The sequence below is a fragment of the Vulpes lagopus genome, chromosome 21 (genome assembly GCF_018345385.1).
Source record: "Vulpes lagopus strain Blue_001 chromosome 21, ASM1834538v1, whole genome shotgun sequence".
NCBI lineage: Eukaryota > Metazoa > Chordata > Mammalia > Carnivora > Canidae > Vulpes > Vulpes lagopus.
In genome coordinates, this window is record NC_054844.1 from 22,489,462 (window position 1) to 22,505,631 (window position 16,170).

The 16,170-nt window shown below is 33.8% G+C and overlaps 1 protein-coding gene across 12 annotated transcripts in view; it reads right to left on the reverse strand.

The window, feature by feature from the left end:
- Nucleotides 1-16,170, reverse strand: part of SOX5 (SRY-box transcription factor 5) — a 1,001,956-nt gene that overhangs the window by 659,860 nt on the left and 325,926 nt on the right. For all 12 annotated transcript variants that reach the window (XM_041735837.1, XM_041735832.1, XM_041735833.1 and 9 more), the window contains one exon: nucleotides 2,625-2,691. The gene's annotated coding sequence lies outside the window, so the exon portion shown is untranslated. The remainder of the gene's footprint in view (nucleotides 1-2,624; nucleotides 2,692-16,170) is intronic.

The following is a 16,170-nucleotide window of genomic DNA, read 5'->3' on the forward strand; positions in this document are numbered from 1 at the left end:
TCACTCAGAATGATAGTCAAGGTCCCACTGTGATCTACTAGGCTCTCTGTGATAGACACCACATCATTCTTCCCATTGTCATCTTTTACTTGTCCATTCCTTAATCTTTTCCTACTATATTGCCTTTCTTGACAATCTTTCAACATACCAAGTATAAGGAGTGTCTCTTCACCCATTTATATCTGAATGGTTCCCTTTCTCCACTTAAGTTTGTGCTTCATTTTCTCCTTAGCAGAAACACCTTCCTCAGACATAATATCTGAATAATATCTGAAATTCAGAATAATATCTGAAAAAGTCTTCCATCATTCTCTATTTACTCTGTTTTATTTACTTCTTAGTATGTATCTCCATTATCATACACCATTGACTCTTGAACAACATGGGGTTTGAATTGCATGAGTCCACTTATACATGGAATTTTTATAATACAGTACTATAAATGTATTTTTCTTATGATTTTCTTAATAACATTTCCTCTCCTCTAGCTGACTTTATTATAAGAATATAATACATGTAACATACAAAATATGTGTTAATGGACTACTTACGGTACTGGTAAGGTTTCTAGTCAATAGTAGACTATTAGTTAAGTTTTCAAGGAGTCAAAAGTTATATGCAGATTTTCAACTGAATGAAATTTAGCATCCTAAGCCCCTACATTTTTCAAGGGTCAACTCTATATTTAAATTTTCACTTTATGTTCTCCTCCTCTAGAATTAAAGCTTCAGGAACATAAGAACTTCTGTTGCATGAATGAAAGAATGAATGAATAATCATCTTTCCATTTCATCCAGCCAAACGGGAAACTTCTCCAGAGAAACAACAGTTAAAAAAAAAAAAAGAAAAGCTTAAAGTTCTCAATTTATTCAAATATCAGTACAATCCAAAGTCAAGTATTAGTATCGATTGTATTTTCCATAGATTGTAAATTGGTGGACATGGCAGATGATGATATTTTTTAAATGTGTGCACAATGTTGTGTGCAGAATTGTTTGTATTCCATAATTTCTAAGTCAGCATAATGCATTAGGCCTGCACCATGTCAAGAAACACAGATTCACCTCTGTTAGTATTTCATGTCACACTGGGTAGCAATTTAGGTTTGTAAAGTATATAGATTGGATTAAATTCTGTCTCCCAAGACTATGGGATCTATGAGATGTTTGTCCCCTGCTTTTTTATTTTGCTTCCAAAAATACAAAACTCAACAAGTATATTCAATTAAAGGTCAATACTTACATTTCAGCGGGATGTCAAGAAAACCTACCACTTTTGGCTTCAGTTTATTTCTTTTTAATGTTTAGTTTAATAATATTTGTCAACTGACAATGTGGAATTGTTTACCACCAGAAAACTATGAGAGTATTGCCCAAAGGAAATCTCAAAGCTGCAAGAATCAGTGGAGTTATACTTAAAAGCCCAATCACTTAAGCATATCATTCTAAATACATATTTTTGAGGGACTCTTACCTAATTTAGTTAAGAACAGAGACTTGAACAGATGCATTGCATCAAAATATACTTGAAATTATCTCTCCTTTAAGCTGGAGACTAGTGTTCTCTCAATACATAAAAATAACAATCTGTCTGGTCTCTAATGCTAATGCTAGGAAATAACTAAATCCTTGAATCATCCAGGCAGAAGAACTTTAAGTTTAGCTCCTTTCTGAAAAAGCCTTTTTACTAGAAGAGATGTGATCAGACTGAAGTACAAAAGCATTTATCCCTCCGTGTGATGAACACTGAAAAACCCAATAGAAGTTGGTATGCAGAGGAGTTAAGTTAAATTCCAGGAGAATTGTGGAAGTGCTAGGCATGACACAGAGGTAAATGATTCCCAAGCTTCTATAAATAGCTAAACAATTGTGCTCAGAGATGTAATCACTGTTTAAGACAACTGTGAGACTTCTCTGAAGCAGGAAGTGAACATGAAACCATTAGTAACATATGGGGACACTCAGGGCAATGGACACCTCAAAGGCCAGCATGGTTCCAGCTTACTGAGGAATGTGACACATTCCACAATGGTGACAAATGTTCATAGTAGACCCTGTGACTGTTTGGATCTTTCCATTAGAAATTGTATTTTAATTAACCTTCATTTTCACGTAGTAGTCAACATTCAGTAGTTAAGATTAGTGTAAGCAAACAGATGGACTCTAAAGTGTCCAGAGCTTTTAGGGTGGATCCAAGCCCAGAGAATAGAATAGTAAAGAAAGGAAACAACCTTCATGACCCAAGTGTTATGACCATTACTAAATATTACTATAATCAATAATATTTTATATGTTTAAAGTTTTGATTCTGGAAAAGTAATCAAGAAATCATCATTCAAAACAATTTATGTTAGAATAGTAGAAATCAGGGTATTTATATAACTTATTAGGTAAAAAATTTTCTTCTATTCTTGAAAATTCATTTAAATTATGTTTTAATCTTCAAATCCTAAAAAAGGATACTCAAATGCTAGACTTTTTATATGAAGGCGTTAGTCATGATTTGCAAAACTGAGAACATACCAAGTAAGCATGTCCAAGAAATAAACAAGTGGCAAGAGACTTGAGAACTGTAGGATTGATGGCAAAAGAATGATCAGCAAATGATAACACAAATGTCCTGACCTGCTGAGTCTCCCTGTCCAATCTCTCCCACTCCCGAAGTCCTTGATGTTATCTATTTCTTGTAAAGCTGAAAAAAATACAGGAAAGAAAAGTAGTTAGAAATCAAAGTAATTCCTAAAATAGGTGAAAAAATCAAGTATCATAGAGTTAAACAAAGTTTCTACGACAAAACTTTGGAAGAAATATTAAATAATTTCATCATAATAACTTTTTCTAGAAAAGATTCACAGCCACACAGCAACATAAGACTGCCAGTTAGTGGTTGATGAATGAATAATGGAAGAACAACTAAAAAATAAATTTTGTAAATGATAGTTAAGATAACAGTTGAAATGTAAAAATGTGGACCAGTTATTTTGGAGCTGTATCAATTAAATTGCTTTAAAAAATCTTTGTATTATTAATTCATTCATGTAAGCACATGTATGAATATGTAACCCTGAGCCTCATTTTAAAGAGAAAAACAATTGTAACCTACTTTCTATTCCTTGATGGTTAACTTAAAATATACGTATAAGGTAACATTACTTCAGCTACAGAACTTTATGGAAAACATCCAAATGGGGACTAAGATTTATTAAATACAGACTATTACTTATTAGGACACAGTTCTATGTTACATTAGGACAATAAATTGTATCAGAATAAACGTTTACAGTGATGCCTGGGTGGCTCAGTGGTTAAGCACCATCTCCCTTCAGCTCAGGGCATGATCCTGGAGTACCAGGATTGATCCTGGAGTACCGGGATTGAGTCCTTGCACCCAGCTCCCTGCAGGGAGACTGCTTCTCCCTCTCCCTCTGCCTATGTCTCTGCCCCTTTTTTTCTGTGTGTCTCATGAATAAATAAAATCTTAAAACAAATAATAAAAGTTTACAAACTCATTCTATAATTTCTATGTAAAAACAGTATGAATAAAAACAGCAAAATAAAAGCAGAAACACATTATTTATTTATACCCAGTTGTTCTTTCATATTCATACTCCAGTGTCATAAAGACCAGGTCTGTTTTTTGGGGGTTGTTTTCTTTTGTTTTGTTTTTAGAGAGGGAAGGGGGAGGGGCAGAGAAAGAAAGAGATTCTTAAGCAGGCCCTATGCCTAGTGCAGAGCCCGATTCAGGGCTCCATCTCACAATCCTGAGGTCATGACCTAAGCTCAAATCAGGAGTTTGATGCTTAACTGACTGAGTCACCCAGCACTCCAAAGACCAGGATTTAATCATCAGCCCTATGACAGAAGAGCTATGTCTTTGGAGATTTATTTAACCTCTTACATAGATAAGCCTTATTTTCCAAAAATCTCCCCAAAATTAATACATATAACTATTTTATCATAATTTTTTTCATTTACTTATAGATGTAGAATAATTTTTATAAGGATAAGTTCATCACCTATTTGACCTTTTTAAGCTTTAGCCCCCAAAGTGTTTAGTTCTTTTTTTTTTAACTTTTTTTTAAATTTTTATTTATTTATGATAGTCACAGAGAGAGAGAGAGAGGCAGAGACATAGGCAGAGGGAGAAGCAGGCTCCATGCACCGGGAGCCCGACATGGGATTCGATCCCGGATCTCCAGGATCACGCCCTGGGCCAAAGGCAGGCACTAAACTGCTCCACCACCCAGGGATCCCCAAAGTGTTTACTTCTATCATTTCAAAATGTTTAAACATTTATTATTAATTCTTGTGACATTGCAACACGATTCTTAAATTGTATAAATATAAACTACATATATTTTCTGTCCTAGGATGGTGGTGTTACCTGTGTCATCAACTGGATTATGTGGTCACTACTTTAAAAGGACTTAAAAAAGTACTTTAAGGAAAACAGAATTCTACTTCTAGAATATTGGTCTAACATACTATAACCAGAGGTTTGGAGGTGATCTAGAACCAGACTACTTGCACAATTTAGATTATTATTTTATTAAGACTTTTCATTTTTAAAAGTCTCAGTAATTTTGGGTGACTTTTAGAGTACCTAAGTTCTTTTAAAGTATATAGAACAGTAAAAAAAAATTATATACCAAGAAATACCTGCTCGGATTTATCATAGAAATATAAAATTGGTGTAACATCTAAATATCAAAAAATGGAACATACTATATTAATAAAATATAAAATAATGCAATTATTCGATAGATGTGAATAACATTTGACAAAAATCCAACACCTTTTCATGATAAAAACACTCAACAAATAAGCAAAACAAGAAAACTTCCTTAATACAGAGCATCTCCAAAAATACAAACACAAACTGTAACTATTATACTTAATTGTAAAAGACTGACTGCTTTACCCCAGATCTTGGAATAAAACAAGGATGTCTACTCATACCACTTCTATTCAGTATTGTACTGGAAATTACAGCCAGGTTTGTTAATAAAGAAAAAGAAATAAAAAAGATCCAGATTGAAAAGGAATAAGTAAAACCATCTATTTGTAGATAACATTATTTTTATTTGAAAATCCAAAGAAATTCACTAAACACACTATTAGAACTAAAAATAGTTCAGTAGGGTTGTAGGATACTTTATTAATACATAAAAATCAATTAAATATCTGTATACTAGCAATGGCAATCTTAAAAATAAAATTAAGAAAACAATTCTATTTACAATAGCATAGAAAAAAAAACAAAATAGGGCAGCCCTGGTGGCACAGTGGTTTAGCATCCCCTGCAGCCTGGGGTGTGATCCTGGAGACCTGGGATCGAGTCCCACGTCGGGCTTCCTGAATGGAGCCTGCTTCTCCCTCTGCCTGTGTCTCTGCTTCTCTCTCTCTCTCTCTCTCTCTCTCTCTGTGTGTGTCTCTATGAATAAACAAAATCTTAAAAAAAAAGAAAATACTTAAATGTAAACTTAGAAGTGGAAGTCTTTTACATTTAAAACTAAAATACCATTGAAACAAAATAATATCTAAGAAGATGGAAAGACATGCCACATTCATGGATCAGAAAACTTGATATTCTTAAATGAAAAGACTTCCCAAAATGACCTATAGATTCAACACAACCTCCGGCAGTATTTTAGATGGCCTTTTTGGTAGAAACTGACAAGCTGATCCTAAAATTCATATGGAAATCAAGGGAACCAGTATAGCTAAAACAATCTTGAGAAAGAAGAAAAAAGCTGGGGAATGCAAAGTTCCTAACTTCAAAACTTAAGGCAAAGCTATAGCAATCAAGACAGTGTGGTACTGACATAAGGATAAAAATATAAATCAATGAATGGCATGAAATTGAGAGTACAGAAATAAACCCTGACATTTATGGTCATTTGGTTTTTGACACTCTTGCCAAGACAATGGAGGAAGGGACAATTATGGAAGAAGGGGAGGAAGGGTAGAGGGAGACGAAGGAAAGGAAGCAAGGGAGGAAAGAAGGTAAGAAGGGAGCAAGAGATGGAAGGAAAGGAAGGAAGGAAGAAAGAAAGACAGAAACACAGAATCACGGAAAGGAACAGAGAGAAAGAAAATAAATCTGGTCCAGAGATTCAAAAACTTTTGGATTTCTCTGAACAATAGGCATGCCTTTGTTATGCTATGACTTCACTCCTCTAACTGTGCCCCTAGATAGCTTCTGGATGGGAGAGGTTGTGAAAAAAAGCAATCATGTGATTTGAGGACTGGAACTTTCCAGAACATTACTACCCCAAACTCTGAGGAGAGGAGAGAGGTTGAAGACTGAGTTTAATCAAAAGGTTAATGATTTAATCAATCGTGCCTATGTAATGAAACCTCAAGAGGAGCTCTAAACAATGAGTCTCGAAGAGCTTCCTGGTTGGTGAACATACTGATATATGGGAGGGTCAAATACCCTGACTCCAAAAAAAACATAAACTCTTGTACTCAAGACCCGACTAGACTTATCCTATGTATATCTTCATCTGGGCTATTTATTTGAATCCTTTATAATAAAAATATGAAGTTTTATAAGTTCTATGAGTCATGCTAGGGAATTACTGAAGCTGAGGGAGTGTTGTGAGAACTCCCAAATTTGTGGCCAATTCTGTCAGACAGAAGTGTTCATTGCAGTTACCTTCTGAAGTAAGGGCAGTCATTGGGGACCTTACTCTTCAATTTCTAGGATCTGATGCTAAATCCAGATAGTGTCATATTGAACTGAATGACAGAACACCCAGTAAACATCTGAGAAATTAGTATTGGAACCTAACAGTCTTTTCAACAAATGGTTTGGGGAACAACTGGATATCCATATGCAAAAGAATAGAATAGGACTCCTACTGCAATACTATGCAAAAAAAAAAAAAACAAAACAAAAAAAAAAAAAAACCTCAAAATGGATATTACTAAATGTAAGAGTTAAAACTATAAAACTCTTGGGAGAAAGCACAAATATTCATAACCTTGAGTTTGACAATGGTTTTTTAGACACAACACCAACAGATAAGACCAGCAATTAAAAAAATAATAATAAATTGGATTACATCAAAATATAAAAACTTTGTGCTTCAAAGTACACAATCAAGAAAGTATTGAACATGTTTTTGTCTTGGGAGCAATTAAAAAAAAGTTAAAAAGACAAACTACAGAATGGGAGAAAATATTTGCAAATCATACATCTGATAAGGACTTATATCCAGAATATACAAAGAACTCTTTCAACTCTATAATAAAAGGTTAAACAACCTAATTAAAAATGGACAAAGAATCTGAATAGGCATTTCCACAGAGAAGATATATAAATGGCCAAATAACACATGAAAGATACTTAACATCATTAGCCACTAGGAAAATGCAACCCAAGACCACAGTGATATACCACTTTATATTCCCTAGGATGTCTAATAAAAAAAGATAGGTAATAATAAATGCTGATGAGATTGTAGAGAAACTTTACATCAAACTGAGGGTGCTTTGGAAAATAGTTTTCAGTTCCTAAAAGATCAAATCTATAAAGTAACTGTATGATCTAGCAATTCTGCAGGTGCTTTGGAAAATAGTTTGGCAGTTCCTAAAAGGTTAAATATAGAGTTACTTTATGACCCCACAATTTCACCCATGTATGTCCATAAAAGAAAATGAAACATATGTTTGTCTATCTAAATACTGTACATGAATATTTATAGCAGCATTATTTCTAAGAGCCAAAATGCAACAACAATTTAAACGTCATCAATCGATGAGTGATGAGTGAATAAACAAAATTTAGGTACAGCCATACAATGGAATATTATTCAGCCATAAAAAGGAATAAAGTACACATTACAACAGGGATGAACCTTGAAAGCATATCAAAAGAAAGAAGCCAGTAACAAAAAACATATATTGTATGATTCCATTTATAAGAAATGGTCAAAATAGGCAAAGCTATAGAGACATAGAGCAGAGACACAGTGACACGTTAGCGATTACCTAGAGTTACGGAGCAATCAGATTTGGAGTAGGGAGAGACTGTTGCTGAATATAGAGTTTTTGTCAGATTAAAATGTTCTCAAATTATATTGTGATGATAAACAACCCTTTGAATTTACTAAAAAACACTGAATTGCATGCTTTAAATGAGTAGATTGTAAAGTGTATAAACTCTACCTCAACAAAACAGTTTTTAACAAATCACACAATATAAAGCAAAGATACATTAATATAATTTTGTTCCCATATTTTTTAAAAAAAGTACCCACATCTGCCTTAAAAATATAATCATGTTAAGATAATAGAAAAAATATTTTATATTTTATACACTATTTCTTGACACATAACATTACTGCCAGGCCAAGTTTAATTACCAACAATAAAATAATAAGAATATATTCTACTTTTAAACTATTCTTCAGAGATTAGTCTTTCAACAAAGTTCAAGTATTATAATATAATCCAAGTATAATTGTCACTTTATCAGTACTGGTAGTGAAGGGAAAAATTTTTTAATCCAAACTATGGTGGTAGTTCAGAATATAATTTGTTAGAAGCTGGAAATCACATAGATACTTTAATGATTTTAGAATATTTAAGAATGACTGTTATAAAACTTTAGCTGCCAAACAAAACTAAATAATTATATGAAGAAACATATATACATAAAAATATCAAATTTCAGTAACATAAAATTGAAGTTTCCCAATACTTCCTATTTAACTTTTAATTTTAATATGAATTCATTAAAAAAAAATACAGGCTACATTATTCTGTAAAACTATCTCACATTTACCCAGCTTCATAATGGTAAGTCATATGACTAAGCAGCTTGACCATTCCAGTTATACAAACTACAGTGGCTAATCTCTTTATTTAATACATGTTTTGACTATTCACATACATTTTCTGCCACTGAAATTTAAATAAGGGTCCCTTATCTTCTCTAAAGTGGGTGAACACATCACTTTGACTTAAGTTCGAGATTCGTTGAAAAACAGCCATCTATCCACTCATTTATTCCACAAAAAGTATTTATCATAAGATATAGATTATGTTATAAGGTAAAATACCAAGATAAAAAGTACATGTGTTATGGGATTATCTAGAATTGACTATGAGTTCAGGCTTCGACTTATAGGTGGTTCAACCTTAGCTCTCTCATCTTTTAAGGTGATAATTAATTGAACTAATGAGTTTACAGAACCCAAAAATAAACATTAATTTCTCTTTTCTGGCCTACTCTGAAGGCTAGGAAGATTAATCACACATGGATTCTGCACTTTAGAAGTTAACAGTACAGCAGATATCATAATGTGTATAAATAGATTAATTAAGGTGAAAAATTATAAAGTAGGAATTTCCAGTGATAAAACGTGAGATGATTCCTACCAGATACACAAAATAGAGCATCATCATTATTACCAATTGGAAATAGCATTTATGTAGTTGATTAGCAAGCTAACTAAATAATTATTAAGTAAAAAGAAGATCAATAACAGTTCGTTCCCAGGAAATTCTAAATAATTGCAAATAAAGTCAAACATTATAGAAAAGATGTTTACTTCTTAGTAACATTCCTTAACATAATGAATAAAAATACCTCATTTCCTCTATTGAGAAATTGTTAAGTCTGGCTATCCCATCTCCATCTATCCATCTATTCATCTATTCATGACCACTGGAAAGTTACTTTATGTCTTCGTTTATTTTCTCATGTTTTAAAAGGGAACTATAATAATGTATGCCTTATAGGGTGCTTAGTAGTATTAAACGAGTTAATGCTTGTCAAGTGCAAGAGTGCCTAGTCAACTGAACATCATTGAGTATTATTGTAGATATTCAATAAGTGTTATAACATCTTATTACTCTTATTATAATCTTTCATGCCACAGCAAAACTGTACAGTATTTTAATTACCATTCAACAGGAAGACAAAATGTCATAAGGGAAGATTACTCATATTTGCATATTGGAAAAACTAGGGCTTTTCTTTATATCATTTATAGTGGCCTGCAGGATGAAGTTCTATAATTGGCTAGGACTGTATCGTGTACCTTTGTCATGGACACTGAATGAACAAGCAGTTCCTCCAAAGGAAAGGACATGTATGCATGGTGTAGCATGCTGAAATACAAAACAATGGTTGCCTACCTATATCTAATATGTAAATAGGGATAGTTTTTGCTGTAATTTGAGTTTTTAAATTTAATTGAACTCAGAAAATGTTGAACAAAGGAGTGATTTATATAAAATTAGAATTATTTAGTTACAATTCCTTATAAGACTCCATCACTGTCCAAAGCTAATTGGCCATTGAATCATGCTCATCCCATCTCTTAAATATCTATAAACTCTGTCCCTTCCCCCTAGATATTGTCCTTCTCTACACTCTTCTATTACTTTGATTCTGGTAAGTTCTTTAGTTGTTCTCATTTCTCCCATCCCAAAATCTACACATGGGACAATTTGTGCATGTTGTGCCATTCTTCTCTATCTACTCACCTTCAAGAATTAGCCTAATTATTTTACCTTCTCAAGTGAGGTCCTTTGTAACTCTCCAAGGAATACTGAAGAACTTCTCATTTCACAGGACCCACAAATGGTAAATTAGCATACATATGGAAGTATCCAATTATTAATTTTTACCAAATTAGCACAAGTTTTTATTATAAAAACCCACGCTGGAAAGGAATGGTAAAGTGAGGTTTTCATATGTGGTTAGTGAAAGCTGAAAGTGGTTCATATATTGTAAAAAAGTATTTGGATCCTATATCCTAGCAATCTTACACATATTCATATGTAAATTTATTTGAGATTATACCCTGAGGAAATAACTCTAAAAACTATATATATATATATATATATATATATATATATATATATATATGAGGCATGAGTCCAAATGGCTAACAATAGGGCACTGCTTAACTAAACCATGGATCCTTTCCCTACTAATCAGTTCAAGAAAATGAGGCTTAGTAATTAGCTGAGTCCTGATCCATATACACATTCCTGTGATTCCAGCATCCAAAAGTCCAAAGCACTAATCTTATTCCAAAATATTAATGCTTTAAAACATTAATTTGGTTTAATAGGCAGAAGATCTGTAGTTATATAACCAATCACACACACACACACACACACACGTTATAAAATTGACCTTAAGGAAAAAAAGAAAACGACCCAAAGGATAAATGTCAAAATGTTACAATGTTAATTTTACAATTACAGGGACTCCTTACTTTCTTCTTTTGCTCATCTACATTTTCTAAACATCTCATCAATAAGTTATGTAACTTTCATAATAACCAAAAGGTTATCAAATAGAATAACAAAACTTTCCTAGGAATAGAATTGTATTTTGCGATTTAAGTGGTGGAAAGAAAGGATTTTTACGAAGGTTCTGAGTTGGCACCTCATAATAATCTGATCTCATAATAACCTAATCTTTCTCCTCAGCACACAGATGCCCTCTTGGGCTTCCCATCCAGGTCCATTTTCTGTGTAGTAGCCAAAAGTCTTTTAAAGAACCATTTATTGACTTATTTTACTATGTTTTATATACATTATCTACATTGTCTCCTTACTTCACAGACACCTGTAAGTATGCACTATTAATACTTAACCAATAAGAACACTGAGTTGAAATTAATTGTCTATGGTTACATGGTAAGCATGTGGCAGATCTGGGACTTGAACCTAAGACTGTCTGACATCATAATCCATTTTCTTTCTAATAGACAACATATACCTCTTCAAAATATAGCTGTCTATGTACTAATTCCCCACTTCATTTTATTTTTAAGTGTTTGCTAATGTATCAAATAAAGTAATTATTAAAATCAGTTTACAAAAAAAAAAATAAAATAAAATAAAATAAAATCAGTTTACAGTGGGAAAAATACCAGAATTGGAGGCCACACCCCTGCTACTTATAACTACCTCCTTCTTCCTTTTATTTCTGTATAGCACTTACTATCTTAAGATTTTATTCATTTATTCATGAGAGATGCAGAAAGAGAGGTAGAGACATAGGCAGAGGGAGAAGCAGGTTCCCTGCAGGAAGCCCAATGTGGGACTCCAGTAACATGCCCTGGGCTAAAAGTAGGCACTAAACTGCTGAGCCACCCAGGCATTCCTAGCACTTACTATCTCTAAAATTAGTTTGCTTTATGACCTTACCTATTTTCTTCATTACTTTACCTACTTTTCTTCATTACCTCTAGCACCTAGAACAGTGCCTAATTAAAATTAAATACTTAGCAAATGAATAAATAAATGTATTCATAAGGACAGGTCAAAATTTGTCTCTTTACTAAGCTATGTATGACAAGCTTGACAAATCTACTAGCCTATTAGCTTTTAAAGTCTCGTTTCTTTAATGGAATACTGCCTAAGGTTTTTATAAGCTTAAATCCATTCATTCAAAAACTACTTATTGAGCACCTACTATATATCTTTATTATACTACAAATATTCTAAGCAATATGAAAATAACAGCAAACAAAACAACAGACAAAAATCTCTCCTGCATCTTATACTCTGGTAAGTAAACACAAAGACAAGAATATAACAAAATATGTTAGATGGTGACCAGTACTTTGGAGACAAAATAGCTTGTGGATTGGAATCTGAGAAGAGACTCTGCAACTGGGTAACCAAGAAAGAAGACATTTGAGTTAGGAGGTGAAGGAGTAAGACATGCATAGTGAGGAAAAAATTTTTCAGGCAGTGAGAATAGCATGCCAGAATGACTGTATTTTCAGAGTGGCTGTAATGCAGGGAATGAATAAGAATGAACAGGAAATTAGATCAGATATAAGGGAGAGTCAAAGATGGGTTGTGTAAGGCCTTGTAGGCCATTGTAATAATACTGGCTTTTATTCTCAGAAAAAAAAAATAGCAGCCATTGAAGGGGTTTGAGCAAAAGTGGAACATTCTGTGACTTAGGTTTTTAATGGGCTCAGCACTTCTCAATGGGGTAGCTATTGGTATTTTGGGTAGGCAATTTCTCTTTGCCCTGACCATCAAGCCCATGGTTGATCATTTAGCATCTCTAAATCCCCAGACCTTCTGAACTAAAAATGCTCCCACTTATTTTCAGAGCTATGCTATAAATAGACTGAAGGTAGGTGTAAAGAGCCTATTTTGATATTCCAGGCAACAGCTGGCATTATCTTGAGCCAAATGGTAATGGTATAAATTCAGAATATATATTTTGGCAGATAGGATTTATCAGTGACATAGATACGGATGTGAGTGAAAGCTAGAAGTCAAAGGATGACTCCCAGGTATTTGGAATGGGCAAACAGGAGTGAGTTGCTATTCACTGAAGTTGCAAAACTGAATATGGATGAAGCCAATTTGTGAAGAAAGCAGGAATTCAGTCAAGACACATTAAGAACTACTATGTAAAAACAGATATATCTATATTTTATGGAAGAATTTTGTAAAATGGGGTAATGAGGACTACTGCTGAACTGAAGGATTTTGTTAGAGTGTGTTTTATGAAGGTAAAGAGTTAAATATTAGATAAATGAATAAATGATTACTAATAATGAATAGTAATATATTAACCAGTTTAAGCAATCAGATTATGTCAAGAAAAGGTTTTTTTTCCCTTCTTTATAAAACTATAATCCAAAAGAATGAGTCTAATTGTAGAATTTCAAACGATAAATGGTGTGGAAGTAGGTAGGCTTTTAATGCTGTTAAAATCCCACCAGGCCCATATTGCATGGAGTAGATATCCTGCAGTGAGATTAGGCTCAGCCTTGGGAAAACAGTGGGTGCACTACTGTCCTGTACCTCATACTGACTAAGCACCATCGCTTCCAACACAGTAGAGTCAACAGTCAATAAGTGCGAACTTTTCTAAATCCATAGGCAATTTAAGGATTTCAGAGGAAAAGCTTTATCTAAACATGGTTTAGACATTCTTTATCAGTTGAATTTAGTCATTCTTCCAGAGATGGAACAAATGATATGAATTGACACAATGAGCTAACTGATACACACAATTTGGAGTTAGTAAGAGGAAGTGTCCAATCGCATCACTGATGGAACTTTCCCCTAGAGACAGGATTCCACCTACCCATATGAGTAGAAAAGTCTCATTTCAAACAGCAATGCTCATCATATAAACATGAAGTTTCCCTCCAAATGTGTTGAGTAACCAAACTCACATAGTCAGAAAAATTACCTTCTCTTTGGATTTATGTGACATTTATGAACATTCTATCACAATATGTTCTATTAATAGCCTCTATGATTTGATACAAGGGAGATATTTGCATTCAAAAAGAAGTCCTTGCACTCACATATACACAAGTACACTTTGCTTCCTTCAAAACATGGCATCATTTTCCAGACTGACTTGGCCTGTTGTGTGATACCCATCCTTTTTTGCTCTGTAACATTGGTGGAGGGGAGGGGGATGCAATGCTTCAGTCAAATTGTATCCCCAATCACCAGTTAGCTAAAGAAGTTAGAAGGTTCATACAAAGGTGGTTACTTGAACTGAAGTGGGAGGAATGTGATAAAGAAGTAGTAGTGGCAGACAGATGCCCCATGGGCTTCATATTGTTGTTTCACAGAAGGACATACTGTGTCATAATGAATTACCACTAATTTGAGCCAGCAGTACTGTTAGATTGAGCCCGGCAACCCAGAATGACAAACAGTGCCTGCAAGATCATCTAATGAGGGGACAAGGCTGCTCCAGTAGCACTGCTTCACTCAATTAGTGGACAAGGCTTTTAATGCCGCTCTGCACAACTAAAGCAATTTTGATTACTTAGAGCTAAGTCTCCATTTAGAATGTTTCGGAAGCTGAAACAGGGTTTCTTTCTTTTTTTTCCCTTTAATATAATTTATCTTGAGAGTATTTGAATGGTAATAAGCTATTTGAAAGCCAATCACATTATTTCCTATTTTTCCCTAAGTAATATTGAAATACATTTTTTTAAAGTTCAAATGATAGAATTTACTCTACCAAATGAAATGTAAATAAGATAGCAAATGATTAAGGATATGCCGAGGGTGTGTATGTGTATGTGCGTGTGTGTGTGTGTGTGTGTGTGTGCATGCGGGCACTATGTGTGTCTCTCTGTGCCAGAATTACAGTTGGTGAATTTCATTTCATCAGCCAACATTATCAGGAGGGTTGCATATTTATTCTATATATCCACATTTAAAAAAAATTCCAGATCTTGCCTTCTTTGGCTGGGAGCACTTATATTTCATAGCTTTTGATATGGGGAACTGACGTTTCTACTTGGTTATTTTTTTTTCACTATGTCACTGAATGATGAAAAGCACTCATATGTGTAATGGTACAACTTTCTTTAATATCGTGATCACTGACTTAGAACTAAACAGAGGCTATTTAGGCTTAGCAAATTCCTTTCATTCTCATTAGAAACACACAGGGTTCTTTATACATTGCTCTAGACATCTTCTGGCTTTCTATCTATGCAGTGTGTGTAATTCTCAGACTGCTTGCACTTTGTGAAATTCTATGAAATTTTGCCTATTTGAGTAGAAGGTCATTGAGTAAAAGGAACTAATCAAGTGCTAGACACAAAGTAGGTGCCAATAAATTTTTACTGAACTGACCACAAATTCTACAAAGATAAAGAAAATGAACCTCATGAGGTTCCTGGGTGGCTCAGTTGGTTAAGCACCTGCCTTCGGCTCAGGTCATGATCTCAGGGTCCTGGGTCCTGGGATTTGGCCCCACATTGGGCTTCCTGCAGTGGGGAGCCTGCTTCTCCCTCTCTCGCACCCCCGCCCCCCACTTGTGTTCTCTCTCTCTCTCTATGTCAAGTAAATAAAATCTTAAGAGAGAAAGAAAAAAAACAAAAAGTTTAAAATTTTAACATTTTGGCTCATTGGAAAATCCATAGTTAAATAAAATAACAATGTTCTTAATTCCAAAAAGGTTAGCTCCAAAGGCATGTTACACTTTCAAGGAGATGATTATGTATTAATAGAAAATGGTACATCATTGGTATTGTTTTTCTAGTAAATAGAAAGAAAAAGAAAAAACAATGTGGCTCAGGAAGCAAGTAATATTTCCTATAATGTATGTTTTTAATAATTATAAAGACTCAGAAACTGGCAAAGAGTATACACTGATTGTGTATCCTCCTCTTCGGAAAATACATGA